Raw genomic sequence first — 19529 nt, 5'->3', positions numbered from 1 at the left:
TTTAGTGTCTTAGATCTCTAGGAAAAGCCTAGTAAAATACTTTGCTTAGAAATAAGTAATCTTTTTCCTATTTACACACTTACACATAGTTAAGAAATTTATGATTATGGATTTTGTTTTTGTTTTTGTTTTTAAAGAGAAACTTGGGCTCACGGCTTTTAAAATTAAGAAAGAAGGAATTAATAATAGGTTCTTTCAACAAATATTTCATTTAGCAGGAACCATCTTTGAGATGATATAAGGGGTGGGGAGATCAACAAAATTTCTATCCATTTAGAAGGAATAAAATATAACATATAAAATAAGAAAATGGCTCAATATAAAGTCCTATGTGATTACTTTCCCAAGAAGGACACAGGTAATAAGTTCATAAAATTTCAGAGGAAAGAACAGAGTGGACTAGTAGGTTAACCCATTTATCTTTGTATTTCTTCATTCAACAAATATTTATGGAATGCCTAGCATGTGCTAGGCACTCTGCTAGCTTCTACGACATTGAAAGCTGAATAAGAACTGCCCTTGAGTGGAATCCATGAATGGTGTGCCAAATTCAGGCTCCCAGATGTCCATGATTGCCATGCAAATAAATAGTCACATAAGAATAGCTCAAGGACATTTCAAACCTTTGAAAGTTCAAATGATCAGATTGTGTAAAAGAGGCTACATTAGTCACCTCTTAAAAACTTAATGTGTTGTTATTAGATTTTTAAAACTTAAAGTAGTGTTTGTGCCTCACATATAAAAGTTAAAACAGATCTATAAAGAAAATTTAAAATATCTCATTTATGGCCTTCAAAATATCCTTATTTTTGTGCGTGTGTGGAGAGCCAAGTTTGTATAGGTAAAAAGAAAGCTTGTAAATTCTTTAAAGGCATAGATTATGTCTTCTCAGCTCTATTATTCCCCATAGCACCCAACATAGTGCCTGCTACATGAAAGTTATTTGAATGATATGAAAATCCATGTTCATCATTGGTATATCATATATATAACTCTACTTTGTAAAAATATATTCAATCTCTTTTATACTATTTAATTTTTTGCAGCTCCAAATGATAAAAGTAAATATTACCTTGCAACCCTCCCATATTTGGTGGCAATTTTTTTCTTGAGCAACCTGAGTTTTAGAGATGGAAATCTGCTTTTGTGACAGTTAAAGGAGAGTTGAAAGTTGCTAAGAGAGTAGATCTTAAATGTTCTCAAAAAAGAGAAAAAGAAAGAAATGGTGGTGATGTGACCTAATGGAAGTGTTAGCAAAGGCTGTGGTGGTCATCATTTGGTTTATGTAAGTGTAACAAATCAACATGTTGTAACCTTAAATTTACATGATGTTGTATGTCGATTATACCTCCATAAAGCTGGAAATAAGAAACAAAAAATGCTGAAATTAAAAAGAGGGAGAGTTGCAATAAAGCAGGGAGGAAGAGCTAGTGGGTTAGAAAAAAATGGAAGTCTTTAAATGACCAGCCGGAAAGTTGATTAAAATAAAAATAAAATTCTACACTTAGGTTTAAGAAGTTAATTGCCAATCTACATAAAAGAAAAAAGAACTTTGTAGTAGCTCTAGTCAAAAAGTGGCTGGGCCCTGGCCAGGTGGCTCCATTGGTTAGAGCATCATCCTGATATGCCAAGTTTGCAGGTTCAGTCCTGGTCAGGGCATATGCAAGAATCAACACATGAATGCATAAATAAGTGGAATAACAAATCGATGTTTCTCACCCTTTCTCCTTTCCTCTATTTCTAAAAACCAATTTTAAAAAGTCACTGTGTCTTTTACTTTGGAGGGCAAAATGAGAACCAAAAGATGAAGCACATGGAATGGTGTATTTGGGGCATAATTCAAGAGATAATTTTCTAACACATCAAGAAGTCCTCCAAAAATGAGATTTGCTTCCTGTCTCAGATAATAATGAACTCCTCATTATTATAAAAATTCAAAAAGTGATTAGGTGATCAGGCTTGAGTCCTCATACAAGAAATTTCTGCATTGTATGGGCAATTATATTAGTTGTTTTTCTTTAAATATTCTGAATCTCTAGTACAACCGTTCATAAAGTTCTAATTATTTCATGTCTGTTTTTTCCTGTCTTCTGACCTAGTTTATAAATTTTATAAATAAAAAATATGTATAGTCCGTATCACTCCTCCTATTGCTATGAATTGATGAAAGGCAATGTTAGTTCAAGGTTTCAGAAGCACAATGCTATTGGCATTTTGGGCCAGATAACTTTTTGTTGTGGGGGCATGTCTTATATATACTGTGGAATGTTTAGCAGCATCCGTGGCTTCTACCTACTAAATGCCAGTAGCATCCCCCTAGTTGTGACAACAAATGGCAGGAGATATGGTTCAATGTCCCCCGGGGAGCAAAATTACCCCATTGGGAGCCACTGGGATAAACTGTAGAGTTAAAAGTGCTATTATAATGTGACGTTTCTCAAACTTAAGTTATATATGGAGCTTTCTGGAAGTGCATTGTGTTTCTCATGTTGATCCAAATTGCTTTTACTTAATTCCTTATGCTATTTTTTAATACAAAAAATTGTTATGCAACAAGAGCAAAAAGGTTTATAACATTACAGATTTATAAAGATTTCATACCAATAAAATAATAGATTGCTCATATTATGTGCTCAGAATGTTACTAAAGCTTAGGTTCTTTTGAGTTTGGTATGCCTAGACCTCAAGTCATATGAGGCCTCAGTTCCCCACTGCTTTCTACGTTCAGACAACTAATTCACCCAAACCTTGGTTCACCTAGGGCTCCATTTGGCCAGCCTTGAGCTGAGGACATCCCATGCACATTGAATTTACTTTTGCCACTTTTTATAGCTCTTAACAAATATTGTACCTCTTTCTGTTAATGAACTCATGGACACAAACAAAAATGAGGGCATTTTGTTTGAATGGCATCATAAGATGGTCATAGAGATGATCCACAGAATACTGTTATTAATTTTTAAAGACATTCATAAAATAAAAATATAAAAACAAATTTAATATGGGTAAAGGATTTAGAAAATGACCTGGTATATAACCAAGACTCAATAAATGTCTATCATTATTGTTGTTATAGTCTTAGAGCATTATCATATATTTGGCAACACTTATTCTATTTGATGTTGACTCATTTCCAAAAGCCTGCCCACCTTGTCTGTGTGGAGCAGTGCTACCCAAAGTGTGGTCCCTGGTACAGAAGCATCAGTTCAGCATCACTTGGGAAATTGTGGGAAATTCAAATTTGAGGGCCCTTCCCCAGACCTACCGAATTGGAATTTCTGAGAATGGGGCCCAAGAATCTGTGGTTAACAAACCCTCCTTGCTCAAGTTTGTGAACTACTGATGAGAATCACACCTAAAAGGCACCTGAGTTGACTTACGTGGCCGAGCAGCATGGTTGCGCATTGTGGCTGTGAAATTATCAAAGGCGGGGGAGGGAGAATGCTGCTCTCCAGTCATCAAAAGAAAAATTCAATAGATAAAGATGTTGACTGGAAACGCACAAAGTCTAACCAAGTCATGTTTCCTGCTTGGAGAGAAAAGAAAAGAACGTGAATAGTTTATTCTGAAAATCTGATTCAAAAGAAAAATCCCATCATAAACGTGAACACACAGATTTCAGTGTCAATAACATGCCAATGCTATAAACATTTCCTCAGATCCTTACAGCAACTGTGAAAAGTAGGTATTACTGAGCCTATTTTAAAGATGAGGATTAAGCATACCATTTCAAAAAGGAGCTGAGATTTGGAGGCCAAGTCCAAAACAGTGCTAATAGCTTATGTAACATATTTACTACACTTCAGTAGTCAACCTGTTAATTCTCATACCTTATCCCCATTTTATAGATGAAGAAAGTGAGGCACAAGAGTTTAATCAATTTCCTCAAGGCTTCTCAGCTAATAAGAGGTATAGCTTCAAACCTATAGCTTATAAATCTAACTCCAGACCCTCTATTATTAACTGCTAAGTTACGATGCCTTTTATTGCTTGCCCACTAAGTGATCATTCTACTCTTTGAGCTGTTTGTTCAAGGCTAATATTGACTAATGCCATGACCAAAGGAGGAAAATCAAGAGCTCACTTAGGTGTTAAGGTAGTGGTATTGCTCAAGCCAAGGGCTTATATAAGCCCCTCAAGTCAGTAGCCTGGGCCAGGTCACCTCCTTATATGTGAGGGCGATAGTGAAACCTGGTCCTCCTGAGAATTCTGGGACATGGCAGGGTGACTGGGTGAGACCAGTGTGTCAAGGACAACCCTCAGAAACACCAGCTTCAGGATTGAGAGGAAAAATACCAAAACAAACCAACAAAAACCCCTGACTTTAAAAGCAGGCAAGGAGGAGAAGCCCACAAAGGATATAGAGAATAGAAGTCAGAGACAGGAGGCTCCAGGAAAGTGCAGGGTCACGGGAGACAAAGAAGGGACAGAAAAGGGATCAAAAGAGAACCAATGCTCAGCGTAGTTCGGGAAGGAAAAGTTGGAACTGAATGTAGATACATTTTTAAGAGCAGAGAAAGGAGACAGAGCTTTTTCATTGATTGTGATTTGAGACTTTGCCCCCCTGGTGGCAGCAAAAGGACCGGAGAGCAAGTGAGGACATGACATGGAGCCAGGCAGAACCCATGCTCTGTGCCAGGGGTTGACGATTTTTTTTCTTAAAGAGACACTAAATGTTTTAGGCTTTGCACCATAGCAGTCTCTGTTGCACTTGTGCAACCCTGCAAACACAGCCAAGCAAAGAACTCAAGGCATACCTGTGGCTTTACTTAGCTTACACAAAATTGGCAGGAAAATTAAAAACAAAAAACAAACAAAAAATGAGCAATGGACTGAATTTGGCCCATGGGCCTAGCTGTAGTTTGCTCACCCTTTTTTTAGACCAATGACTCTCGAGGACCAGTGTCAGATGAACTGGAAGCTGCACAACACTCAAGGCAAGAAATGTAACTGCATTTTGTATAATTGGATTCAATTCAGTTTCAAACCCTGGTGAAAACTTTATTTCATTCAATTCAGGATTATTGTACTCACCATCACCATCCCCCCAAAAAGTCGATTTTCTGGGGCTTTGTCTAAGTTCCAGGATTTTGTAGCCTTGTGGAGGGATTGGGCACTGGTGGGGGAGGGGGCCCCTGATTCTCAGGGCTGTTAACACAGCCTGGCCTTCACTGGGGACTGTTCTAGCTGGTCTTCAGACGCCAGTGGGAAAGGTCTCTGAGGCTCCATCCTGGGGTGCTGGGCACACCCCTCCCTCTTGTCTGACCCTCCTGCTTCCCTGCAGCTCAGGCGGGCAGGATCCTGATGCTGCCCCAGCGGCAGGCTGGAGTGCCTGGCTGCCCAGAGATCCCACGCAGCCATTCACCTGCTCCTGTGCCGTGCTGGGTGCAGGAAGCCCCTAGGGCCTTTCCAGATGCTCTCCAAGAAAAGATGCAAGAATCCCTCTGCCCCAGGATTCCCAAATGACTCGGAGTCTCTATAACCTTTCATTGCGCCCATCCCAGGACTCAGCCTGCGGGGGGAGGCTGAGAGAAACAGAGCTCAGGGCCGTCTCAGGTACTTAACAGGTGTGAGCTCCTTCCCTCTTTGATTGCCTGCCTCTCCCAGCTGGGAACATTTAGTGTCTGGGATCTTGAAGCTTAAGCTTTGGTGACCGAAAGCCAATAACTGGCTCCTTTGTGCTTTGTATATGTTCTCTTGAGGAAACAAGTGAAAGTTGTCCTGGCTTAGTGAATGGGGAGGAGGCACACGGAACAGGGAGACATATGAGTGAAAGAACCAGTGTCCCAAGCCAGGCAGCCTGTCTGCTGAGCCAGCTTGGCCCCCCTCCCCCACACCCCCTTGGATATCCGCGCTTATGAAGTGCAAGGCGAATTTCATCCCATGACTTTCCACCAAAGAGAGTGTGGGCTTTGGGGTTTGACAGGCATGCAATGAATCTTGGCTGTGTACTTCCTGGCTGAGTAAGCGAGATATGTGTCGGTCAATGTTCACTGAAATGAAACAGGAACCAAAATTTCAAGTAGGAAGGGATTAGTACAGGGGAAGTTGGAAAGGCAGAGGAGCAGGCTCTGTACTGAGCCTCCAGGAGCCCCCTGAAGAACAGGCCTGCAGGGCAGTTGCTGTTCAAAAGATGAGGAATCGGGATGCTAGTGCAAGAACAGTTGGCCACCTTAGCTGCCATCTAGGGGTCAGGAAGCCGCCTTCACCATAATGACTGGATCCAGAGCCATGCATTGCCTGCTAAATTTGTCCATACAAAGGATGAATGCCCCCTGTCTCGCCTCTCACACCTTCGAAGCCAGTGCCTGGAAACCCAGATGCGGACACAGCAAAATGGCATGACCCTGCTTGCCAGCAGAGACAACAAAAGCAGCAGAAGCACAGCTCTTGCTTCACTTCCAACTTCCAAATGTCTCACAAGGGCATCTGTTTGGCAGGGCTTAAATCATATCCACATGTAAGTCACAAGGAAGCTTGGGAAAGAGTGGGTTCAACTCTCCTGCCTTTAAAGTAGAGGGCGCATCCCAGAATAGAGGGAGATACAGTGGGTAGCCAGCTAGCCAATCCTTAGTTTGTGAATGTTTAACTTCTCTGATCCTCCAATCTGTAAAACAGGGATACTGGCTATTTCACAGGGTCATTTTGAGGATTAAGTTAGGTTTTTATATATGAAGACCCTGGCAGCTTGCTTGCTCTAGGACTTCACTGCAGATGTGTCAGACCTGCGATACTTAAGTACACACACACACACACACACACACACACACACATTTTTAAAAACTTAAAAATAAAACAAAGATCATGGTTAAACTTCCTGATTTCATTGGTTCCTTTATCTGTTTCTATTAGAACTACTTTAGTTTTTCTGAGTATTTTATTTCTTGTAGACATGTATGGCATCAAGAAATTTTGATCTTTTAAAAACAACTGCACTCTAGAATGCTCATTATATCTCATTGATCGAATTGATTATATTTCTGAGCTGGTGTCATGTTGATTTAATTGCTGAGACTTTATAATGGTTTTAAATTTTTAAAATATTTTATAATTAACTTTGACTTTTAAAAAAATAAATAAAATCAATCTGCATTTAAGAAAGAAAAAAATAACCACAGAACACAAACACAATGCAGAGCAACAATGACTACCATTTGCTCAGCACTTGATTAAATCTAGAGCTTTCTTTTGCCCTCAGTTATCTGGGGAGCATATGGAAATATGCTAATGTCTGAATGAATTTTGATTCAAACTTCAAATCTCAAGTAACAAAAGGGATCTGCAGCTGACTGGAAGTTTCAAATGGTTGCATTTTCAAATAGGTCAGTGTCCATCACATCCTTCTTGCTGAGAGGATGGTAGAATTCTTAAAAGGCACTTTATGAGTAAATGGGAGACCTATTGTCCTTTTGAACATTTTTTTATAGGAGACAGTGAACCAGCATTGGACTTAGTTCTAAAGTTTTAGAAAAGATTCCAGAATTATTGAAACTATTCCAGTGTATAGAATGGACATATAATATTTTCAATAGTCCTTTTGATTATGGGTTAGGACCCAGGTACCCTAACTCACAAACTTACTAAAATCCTATTTGATTTTGAGATATGATTTTATATAATTTAATAACGACCCTAATGTTCTCTGTAGGTCAAATTATCTAAAAGCATTGTGCAAAACAAAGGTTGGTGTTTAAGCTGTGTCACTGTGTTAAAAGCCTTTTGTAATAATGTTAGAAAAATCCCAAGAAAAGGAGGATTCTGAAGGCAGTCAACCTAGATTCCAACCCAGATGATTCTTTCCCTGGTTGTTCCAAGTTACTTAACATCTTTGGGCTTCAGACTCCTCTCCTTCAAAGTAAGGGTAATAATAAAAATGATAAGAAGGAGAGAGAGATGATGATAATGGTGGTGAGGAAGAAGAGGCAGAAAAGAGGAGGAGGAGGAAAGGAAGATAGATAACATATATCAAGTGGTTATTACATACAGGCTTTATTTAGATGTACTAACTCATTCAGTCTTCAGGACAACCTTAGGGGCTGTCAGGAGCATTAAATAAGTTAATTGTATAAAACAATTAACATGGTGCTTGCCAAGAGTAAACCCTCAATAAATGCTATTATTACTATTATTATTGTGGCTCTTGCAAAAAATGAGATACTGTTTTTAAAACATCTAGTTCTGTGTCTGGCATAATTGATTGCTCAATGAGCAATAGCTGTTGTTATTTTGTTGATTAATTCTTGTTATTTTATCATTGTTATTTTTCTATTCATCTAGCCTCCCTAATTTGGATCATATACCATCTTCAAAACTATCTCTCTTTCTAATAATTAATTAAGCCTCCAGCTCCTGGGATTTTGCCCACTGGGGAATCTAAATTTGTCCATACAAATTGGCTCTTAAAGGCATGCAAAGCCAAGCTCATGCAGAACATAGTTATCTTTCCCTTCATATTCCTAAAAGACACCAAGTAAGGCTAGGGTGTCAGTGGATTTTTGCTTTCAATTCCTTTAGATGACTTTATCACTTAATAAATATTTTGTCAAAGCTGTGAGTACACCTGAATCAAAAATCAACTTTCTAATTGTTAAAAGGGCATGTAATCGGGAAAGGCCCATGTTCCCACCCTCTGCACCCCCAAGTTCTGCTCCCCAGAGGCAACCACTTTTCTTGTAGTTTGCATTTTGTTTTTGGTCATTTGAATTGTCTGTTTATTTCTCTAAAACCATCTGCCCTCCCCTCAAACACAGAAGGAAAGGTAGAGAAGACACTGAGTTGTCCATAATATTCCTTAATTATCCTTTTAGTATCCAAGGGATTAGCAGTGATGACCCTTCTTTCATCCTAATATTAGTAATCTGTCTCTCCCTTTGGTTAGCCTTGCTAGAGATGTACCCATTTTATTGAACTTTTCAAAGAACCAGTTTGTGGATTTTCTGTATCGTTTTTCAATTTTCAGTTTCATTGATTTTTGCTCCAACCTTCATCACTTCTCTTCTTCTGCTTACTTTGGATTTACTTTACTCTTTTTTTGGTTTTTAAGGTACAAGGTTAGGTTATTAATTTTAGACCTTTCTTCTTTTCTAGTATATGTATTCAATGCTCTATACATCTTCTCTAAGCTCTGTTTTTGCTGCATCTCACAAATTTTGAAGATCTATTTTCATAATTATTTAATTCACTTTCACTTACTATTTTAGTAGTGACCTTCATATACAGGGTCCAGCACAAATAATTCCCCTTTTTTATTGCAAAATCTTTTATTACAAAATCAAAGCATATAATTCTATAACATAACAATATCAAACACACCATATGACATTTTAGCTGAAATGTTCAAATTAAAACTATAAATTTTTATACCCATAATTAGTACTCTACCAACCACACTCAAGCAGGCTTCACTTCTGCCAGGCCCTGTATTAGATTAACTTTATGTTTAACCTTTTAGAAACACTTTGTTACTGGAAGTAGGAGGACTAAGTATAAGACATGTCATATTCCTATATTTCTCTAAAGCAAATTTAATCTTTTCCAAGCTTATAACTTGCCTGGCTGATGAGAAATTCCATTTGGCTTATGTTTGGCAGTGCTCTTTGTCCAGAATCACAGACAAATCTAAGGAGTCTTACACAGGGTGGAGTATTTTGGTATCAGTTGATGTGCTTCCTATCCAGCTTTGAGTTAGTCCTGGAGAGTGAACACCCCAACCACCATTTGACATAGGTATCTTGTCTCTAGATTTCCAAGACCATGCTTCTAACATTTTTCTTTTCTTATCTCAGAGCCATTGGAGTAGAGATCTCTTACCTTTCTGGAGGCTCTTGTTGGTGCTAGTACAATACTCATAGAACCTATGAGACTCATCCCAGTCTTGGGCTATGGGGAAGTTCCCCAAAGCTCTTTCCAGCTAAGCTGCCCCTACTTCTTCCAACAGTGAAAGCATTGACCTCCCTCTCCATCACCTTTGAGGTGATATGGTATAACCCTTCCAATGAAAGTTTGAAAACAAAAGTCCTATGTAAGAGTCAATCTTTACATAGAGGTAGATAACTTGATGTCAGCAAGTGAACATGAAAGATGGTTATCCTCTTGGGATGGGAAAGAAAAGCAAAATAGCAATAGGAGCAGGAACAAAGCATTCAGGAATCACTCAATAAATTATCCTTTCACTTGAACATTTCTAAAACTAGTTAAAAATGCACATTTATGGACTCAAACAAATTGGGACAGGTAATGACTTTCTGTTATGGGCTGAACAATTCCCACCACAGTCTCTTTATTTTATTTCCCCTTATAATGGCTCCATGAGGTGGTATTATCATCTCCTTTGTAGATAAAGAGACCACCACTCAGAGATTTGCCCAGGTCTCACAGCTATGGGAAAGTAGAGTAGAATTGGCTTTCAAACCTGCAGGACTCCTAAACTACACTTTTTCTTCTACCGTCCAGCCTTTCTTCCTGCTGTTGATGACTCTCCAAAGACGGTTGCCACTAAAGCATATGCAAAGAACATGAGCATTTTAAAAGTTGGCTTTGTGTTTGGGGAAAAGCACACTAACTAAGAAAAATAAAGCCTAAGTGATGACGACTCCAAACCCATCAACTGTTTGACACAACAGTCTCCTCGTTTTCAACCAACATATTTTCCAAAAGCAGTCACAACTATAAATTAGTGAACAGCACTGTACAAAATAAAACACCCTCTTAACAATTAAGTATAAAGTTGTCAAGGCCCTTGCACATATAAAAATGACAATCACCAGTCATACCACTTAAAAAATTTTAAAAATAGTATTAAATATAATAATGTTTATTTATATTTATATATTTTATAGACAGAAACTTGTTTGTTCATTATCACACATTTCAATAAAACATGAGTAAGGGTAGAATGTTTTTTAAACTTCAAGTATGAATTTAAGGAAACAAAGAAATATTTTGTCTTTTACTTTATTATTCTATAAATAAATGAATTGCTTTTGGGAACAAAAAGATTGTGCCTTTATTCATTTCATGAAATGTGCCTAGCTTTGACAGGCAGAGAAGGTGAAAAAAATTTACATTCTTTTAGGTAAGTCTTATTCTGACTGATTATTATGCTCAGCTTTTAGATGAGTTATATCTATAACCATTCTGGGAAATTTTAGAATGTACAATGTCCATTAATATAACACACTTTTTTATTGCAAAATGTCAGGTCAGTGTAAAGGAGAACGTATGTCCTGAGTTTTAGTTGCAAAATAAAAACCAATTAAATATTAGATCTCTAAATTATGTTGTTGATTAGAGAGAAAAACAAGGCATCTGAACTTATTTATAATTCCATAGAGCACTAAAAGATATAATTTGAGAACCTCAGTTGAGAACATGCAAGGAAATCTGAGAAGCAAAGCTGTGTTTTGACTGGGGATCTGTTTGAAGTTTAGAAACCTGCCCATCTCAAGGGAAGGATGCTCTACCATACAGTTGAACTTGCTATTACTGACATTTAATTTCTAACCTACCAAATTTAATGAGATATCAGTCAACAGCATGTAGAGCCAACCCCTTCACTCCTTTCACAAACATTGAATGCCATGTAGGTACAGGTAACTTACCTGGCCTTAAGTGTACAGCAGTGACCAAAACAAAGTTTGACAGAGGAAAACTGAATGGGACTTGCTGATGGTTTAGATGTGGGCTGGGAGAGAAAGAAAAGAGGCAAAATGACTCTGAAGATTTTGGTCTGAGTAACAGGGAGGTGGGCAGGGCCTTTATGGGGATGGGAAGACTGGGGAGAGTGTGACTGGGAGTGTAGAAGCAGATGTTCCGTTCTGGACAGGTTAAGTGTAAAGTGCCTATGAGGTATCCAAGGGAAAGATGAGTGGGTGATTGGGGTCGTGCATCTCGAGTTTGTGAGAGAGGCTTGGGCTGAAGATATAAATTTAAGAGGTATCCATTTATCCATGTGTTTAGATTGAATTTAAAGCCAAGGTGATGGGTGGGATCACACAGGGATTGAGTTTACTTAGAGAAGAGGACTGTGGATTGAGCCCTAGGGCACCAGAATACTTAAAGGTTAGGATGATTAGGGAAAAAAAAAAAAAGGAGAGAGAGAAGAAAGGATCAATGAGGAAGAAGGAAAGCCAAGGGAATGGGTTCATGGAATCCAATGGAAGAAAGCAACTCAAGGGAGAGGAAGCATTCAGTTATGTCAAATATCAATTGTGGGTAGGAGTGAGAATTGAAGCAAAGAGAAGGATCCTGTGTGGTGTCATGGTTCTCAGGGGAAAGCCAGTTGGCATGGGTTCAAGAGAAAAAGAGAGGAGATCAAGCAGAGACAATGCATGTGGACTACTCTTTTGAGAGGGTTTGCCATTAAGAGGAGCAGAAAAATAGGGTGATGTATGGAGGGTGGTTCTCAAAAGAAATAGAAGGAAAATTATGTGGTGCAGATATAGCCAGGCTAATAGATTTCATGCTGGTGCATGTGGGAATTCTCAATTGACAGGTTTGATTTTCTCAGTGAAATAAGAAGCTCAGTCATCAGCTGAGAGTCAGAGGTGTGGAAGTGGTGGTGGGAGATTAAAGAGAAGTTGTGACAAAATCTAGGAGAGTGAAAGAAGGCCCTGACTTGGGGTGTGACAAGGATGCCTGTAGAAAGGAAGGCCCATTCCAGATTTATTGTTAGGAATAAACAAAACTGTTGGTGTGGTTGTGCATTTCTTCCTGACACATTGAGGCTACTCAAGGGCAGGCATGGAGTAGGTGGAAAGTATATTTTAATCTAATTCAACCCAGAATCAAAAGAATTCAAAGAGGTAATTTTATAAGAATATATGCACTCATGCACACAAAAATAAAAAGCAAATAAGATTGATTATCTCTAGGAAGGACAACTAAGTAGCATGGGGACAGGTATAGGGAGGAAGTGTTCTACTTTATATCCTTTCATAGCTATTGATATTGAACCACAGAAAATAATGAACTCTTCAAAAAAATGATAATTTTAAGTAGAGATAAGGGATGTGAAGAGTGCAATGGGAAAGGGATAGGTGGACCTCATAAAGGATGCTGCTGTAGATAAACCAGTGATACTTGAGCTGACTAAAGGATATGAGGGTTCTGTTGTTATTATTATTGCTATTATTATTTATAGCTAATTACAATGCTTGTTATTCTGAACTTGAGTGGGAGATGATTTATCTTTTGGTCATCCAGAAATCATTAGGCCACATAATCAAACTGACCTTTTAAAAAATTGGGAAGATTTATTACATTCATCTACAGTGCTAAAATGAGGTAGACTTAATTTCGTTCCCAGTTCAGTTATGTGGTTGAGCTGATGAATAAATTAAGCTTTCTAAAAATGCTTATATGAAAGATTTATAAAACCATGAACCTGTAGCTTGTGTCGGTCAACTTATCAATAGGATATGTTTCAATGTCTCAGACTTGGACCCTGCACTTTCTATTAATACAAGGGGAACTCCCCCCAAAACCAGAATTGTCTTCTGGAGGGTCGCCCCCTTGTAGTACAGGCTTCCCCTTGCTAGGTTAGTGTTCTCAGAACCCATCTGCATCAGTGTACCAGCTGGCGTCATTGTGAGAGGCTGCATTCAGCTTCAGTGAATTTTTTTTCAGTGAGTTTTTTTGAAGACTCAACATGTTTGCCCATTTCATGATGGGTAATTTATGAGTGCACCTACCCACACCGCATTGAGTGTTCAGCAGTTTTTGAACAAAAATGTTATGACCCCAGGTGCCTCACCCTCCCTACTCATCCGATCTCACCCTAAGCACGCCCCCCCCCCCATAAAAAAGCCCTCAAAGGGAAACATTTTGCTGGTATGAAAGAGGCAAAACAAAAATGACAGAAGCACTAATAGACAACCAAATCAACAAATTCAAAAACTTTTGAACAGTGGAAAAAAATGTCTCGATAGGTGTATTGTGTCAAATGGAGAGTACTTTGAAGGTGACTGAAGTTTAAACACATAAGAATAAATACACAATTTTTTATAAATAAATTCCGGGTTTTTGGGGGGGTGGTCTCTCCTTGTAGGTGAAGGCAAAAGGAGAAACAGATGCAGAGCTGCCTGCAGGGAAAACTCTCACAAAGGCAATTCATACAGTGCTCTAGAAGGAAGAGAGATCTCATTCATTGGGTAGCCCCGAGGTTCCCTGCTCACCTCTCTGAAGCTGCTGTCTGTGTCTGAGCAGCCTGCTTTTAGTGGTCAGGACAGAGGACAAGATGTGCTTTTGGATAGAATGTTCTGGTCCTTGTCTTCTGGGCAAGGAGACACCCCATTCCCCCTGATCTTTGTCTTCCCCCTCTGGCCTATATTCATTTCTTGACACTGGATGTAAATACTGCACAAGAGGTGGCAGACATTTTCTGTAAAGGGCTCATATTTTAGGCTGCATGGATGTTAAGGACTCTGTCATAACTCTTTGACCCTACCATTGTAGTGCAAAGGCAGGCATCATGTGAATGAATGAGCTTGGCTGTGTTCTGATATACTTTATTTGTGGATAGTGAATGCCATATAATTTTTAAATATCACAAAGTATTCTTTTAAAAAAGATTTTATTTATTTTTAGAGAGAGGGGAAGGAAGGGAGAAAGAGAGGGAGAGAAACATTGATGCGCGAGAGAACACATCGCTCTGTTGCTTCTTGCAAGCTCCCAACTGGAGACCTGACCAGCAATCCAGGCATGTGCCCTGACCAGGAATCGAACTGGTGACATTTTGATTCATAGGCTGGTGCTCAGTCCGCTGAGCCACACCATCAGGGCATTATTGCAAAATAATCTTAAACTTTTTTTCAACCATTAAAAATTCTAACATTCATTCTTAAGTTGTAGGTCATACAAAAATAGGCAAGGGGGTGGGGCAAATTTGTCCTGCATAGTTAGCCAACTCCTGGCTTGGCTCAGTCTTCCCTATAAATTTTAGGGTGGTTAGCATCTCCTTGTATCTCAACTTGGACCTTCCCCCGTTGTTCCTACTCCTGCATTCTTATGCACCTCTCTTGGGCCATATTTCTTCATAAATTTCCTGTTTCCTATCTTTCAGAGATTCACCAACATTTTTGGTACATTGATGGAGCTGTAGTTGAACTGTTTTCTAAAGTAATGAACTTTTCTCTCATTTCATGGTATATATATTTCTCTCATGGCACATTTTGACCGAAGAGACTATAGAAGTTTGATGACTGCCCCTCGACTACTAAGGTTTATATGGATTTGTCTGCCTATGAATGATGTCAAGCAACTTCCAAAAAGAATTTAAAGTCAGTCCTTTTTAAACTATTTAATTTAAAACATCAAAAGAAATTGTAGTTGGCAAAAGTAAATATCGGAAAATTCAGGTACACATTTTTGTAGCTAAGATATTAAGGGGGGAAAAAAACTTAAATTCAATGATTAGCAAGAACAAAATAGTCTACAGTAATTTTATCAACTACATGTCAAAAGTCTGAGGGTTTTCTCTTTCAGAGGCAACAGGCTGAAACAGCTCTCACCAGGTGATCAGGAGTCTGTTATCAAGTTCCAACAATTTCAGAAAGCAGCTCAAGGAGAAAAGCTGAGATCCTAACGATTAAGAAAGTGTGTGATGGAGACCAAAGCTTCCTTTGTTAGTATTGGCAGCCCTGGATCGAGTTTGTGCTTCTTTGCAGTTCCCTAGCAATGAGACAGAGGTGGGAAAGTCAGCTGGGGTGCAGGAGGAAGGGCAGGATGTTTCTGAAGAAGCGTTGGAGGTAGGGAAGAAACCGTGGAGCACTTAACAAGCTGTGTGGGATTTGGGGAGATCAATGTCTAAAGACAATTTTTAAGAATGTAAGCCCCTTAATAGAAAGACAGCACAATGTAGTGGTGAAAAGCAGTTTGAAACTTAGCCTATCAGGGTTCAGATCTGAGCTCTACCATTTACTGTCTGTAGAGTCTTTTGCGAATTACTTCATTTCTGTAACTCAGACTCCTTATCTGTAAGAGAGAGATAATAATAGACTCTACATCATAAGACTGTTCTGAATATTAAAATAATCAACATCTGCAAAATGTTTAGAACAGTGTCTGATACAAAATAAATCCTATATAAGTGAGTGGGGGAGCCCTTTTTATCCTACGGTGTGCTGAGACAGATCTAAAGCCTAATTGTTTGGGCCATATTGGATGTAAAGATCACTAGTTGCTCAGCTTTGCGTTTTTTGCTGTTTTCAAAGTATGGGGACCCTTAAAGGTTTGGACAACCATGGTTTCAAAGTAATGGGTAGCCTCAGTTGCTGGAATCTGGCTTGTACATGTGTATTTGTGTATACATGTCCATGTCCATGAATGTGTGTGAGTTAGGTGTGGTATGTAAGTTCCATGTGTATAAAGAAGCAGAAGAGCATGATATATAATATTCTGCATATTTGAGGGATCCATTTTACCATCTTAAAGCTCATTCCTGCCACCCCAGGAATCCCTATAGGGCAAAGTCAGCCCTGTCTCCTCATCTTTTGTTACCAGGGAGCCTCTGTTCCTCAGTGAATATCCTTTTCATTCATTCCCAAATGACTTCTCTGATAGGACTACTGTTAAATATGCACAAGATAGAAGCAGAGGTATGTGTATAGATAGATTTACATAAATAGAAATACAGTATATATACCCATATTTAAGTGATATAATGATAATATTGTGTTGTCACCTCTGAGGGAAAGCTAATTAATTCAGCTATTGAGATGATAATGATTTCTTTCTCAGTTAAATATCAGATCAAAAACTGCAGATTTTTCCTACTCACTGTTCCTTTGACTCATCTTGGAATAAAGAGTTTTATTTCTGCTAGCTATTGAGCTATCAGTATTTGACAATGTTAAATGGGATTATTCCTGTCAGGGGCTGAAGATTGGTAGAAAGACTGACTCAGGCTAAAGTGGTCACTGAGCTCAATAATTGGGTGCCAGGAAAAAATTTTTTGTTTTGCTTATAGTCTCTTTAACATGCATACTTTGGTATTTGCATTCCCAATATCAACTCTGATCTGAAGCACCATCTTTTTTGAGACATTCCACAGTTGAATTTGACATTTAGGAAAATGGTAAGATCTTTCCTACTGCAAGTTATGCCAACTGATAAATTCACAAGCAAGTCTATCACTCTTTAGCCTTGACATCTCTCACTTTTCCTTCAGCCTTTGATTTCATATTTAGTTACCAAGTCCTGACGGTTCCTCTGTTTCCTCCTCCCTGTTCTCACCAACTCCCCTCTCCCCCTCAAGTCCAGACATGGAGCATCTCTTGGCTGGTCACAGTCTCCTGTCTCCAGTCTCTCTGTTCCACCTTTCTTCCCCTTGTACCAAGGATTCTTCTCACTGTGCAGGTTAGGTCATAGCTTCCCCTGCCAAAACTCAAAACCCTTTAATGACATCTCTTTCTACACAGTAAAGACTCAGCTACTTATGTGGTCATTCAAAGGTATTTAACCATGGTCTGTCCCTCTACATTATTTCCTCACCCATCTCCCACTAATTTAGCTGCTCATGCTAACCCCATCAAGATAGATTTTTCAGACGTCCTTGGAATTTCCGTAACTCCCTGCCCTTGCTCATTTCCCAGAATGTCCTTTCTTCTTCACAGGCTATATTTGAAAACCCTACTTAATGTCCAAGATCCAGCTCAAATTCTATTTCCCTCATGAATTCTTCGATGATTTCCCCTACTTGAAGTTAATTAGGGTTATTCCCAGGCCATATAATGCCTTTTCCTTAAGACACTTGACTTTTAACTATTGGAAAATTGTCCTATTATACAGGGGTCTGGCACAAATAATACCCCTTTTTATTACAAAATCATAAGCATGTAATTCGGTAGCATAACAATATCACTCAAACACCGTATAACATTTCAGGTAAAATGTTCAAATTAAAACTCTAAATCATCACACCAATACTATTACCCTTCCAAAAACACTCAAGCAGGTGTTACTTCTGCCAGACCCTGTACTTAGTTAACTAGAATAATTTTTCATTGCCTTATGCTGGAAGGATTGTCACAACAAATATACAAATCTCCATACCTGTGATTGAATTTCTACACACCTCCCCTAAAATTTGACAGCCTCCTAGAGCACACAGTGTGGCCCTGAAATGATCACTTTGTATCTACAGTCCAATAGTTTATTGTTGAATTAGCAATTATTCTACCTATTATTATTGGACCCTATTATCCTATCTTGTATTATGCTGGGAATTTACTTCTTTGTCTTCCCACTCATTTGGAAGCTCTGAGGACAAGAATGCCTTACTCATTTGGTATCTCCGAGGTCAGAGAACGCAGGTTTCAGAGAGTGGATATTTAATAGAAGTTTTCTATTCTCTTGTGACCCAAGGGAGGCAACTGTAGCATACACAGTGCTTAAGAGTGTGGGCTTTGGCGCACGACCACCTGGGTTTGAATTTTCCTGGTCCATTTGTTAACCCTGTGATCATGGGCCAGTTATTTATCCCCTCTGTGGCTTGTTTTCTTCATTTATTATATGGGAACATACAATATTAGGTTCATCATAAAGTGATGTGAAGATTAAATAACCAAATGCAGGTAAAGTAGTTAGAACAACAGCTAATGAGGACTTAATAAATGTTAAGTATTATTCCAATGGGCTGTTAAAATAGGAAAGACTTCTTGTTTTGACTGTGGCAGAGAGACATGAAGACTAGATGTTACATTCCAAAGTGAACCCATCTTGTAGTAGAAAGTAAAAAACTAATGAAATACCTCACCCACTTTGAGGGTGTGGAAATGGAAATTATAGAACAGTGTTGCTCCCAAGATTTTGGTGCTTGTGACTAGGGTGCTATGAACCCCATACCCCAATGGGAAGGGGTGAATGCGGGGTGCGGGTGTCTGCTGCTGGGGCCTGCCACTGGAACGTGTGGTACTTTTGTGAGCATTAGGAAAAGGGGTCCCCCTCCCCACAATGAAAAGGCCCCCCAATGAAAAGGCCATCAACAAGATCACTTGAGAAGATTGGCATGGATCCCCTGAAGCTGAGGGGGGATGGAAACTGGCATTTGAATTTCACCTGAGAAGTTGAAAGGGCAAAAAGAAAGATGGCTGATGGTTTATGGGTAAGAAGGAGGGATTTATATGCCCCACAGAGTTTGTTGGACCAGGGACAGTTGGCATGGGATTATCGTAAGTCCATGGTAAGAGTGCCACATGGAGGGACATTGGAGTTAACAGGGTGGAATTGTCAGATTCATCTGAAGGAGATACAAGCCATGAACTAGAATAGAGATGTACCTGCCCTCATGAAGGACTTGCAGAGGAAAATATCTCCATGATCGGAGGTGCTCTCTAAAGAGCGCAACCCCCAAAAGAATGTCAATTTTGGTGACTTGCTAGCTTTCCAAACCAGCTTCTAACAATACAGGCAAGCACTTAAGTACTTTCCTGTCACTCCCTGCCTTGCCTCCCAACATCCTCTCCTTATTTACCACTCTGCCTTGATTCTGGCAGTGCCGGGAGCTTTGGTTAGCCAGATGGAGGAGAAAG

General features: G+C 39.1%; 1 protein-coding gene across 6 annotated transcripts in view; it reads left to right on the top strand.

Annotated features, from left to right (window-relative positions):
- NR1H4 (nuclear receptor subfamily 1 group H member 4) overlaps positions 1-19529 on the top strand; it is a 72662-nt gene that overhangs the window by 32820 nt on the left and 20313 nt on the right. The window lies entirely within an intron of this gene.

Source organism: Pteronotus mesoamericanus, unplaced genomic scaffold, assembly GCF_021234165.1.
Source record: "Pteronotus mesoamericanus isolate MK-2021 breed Mesoamerican mustached bat unplaced genomic scaffold, CSHL_Meso_final contig_263, whole genome shotgun sequence".
In the NCBI taxonomy this organism is placed as follows: domain Eukaryota; kingdom Metazoa; phylum Chordata; class Mammalia; order Chiroptera; family Mormoopidae; genus Pteronotus; species Pteronotus mesoamericanus.
This window is presented reverse-complemented; position numbering and strand designations above follow the sequence as displayed.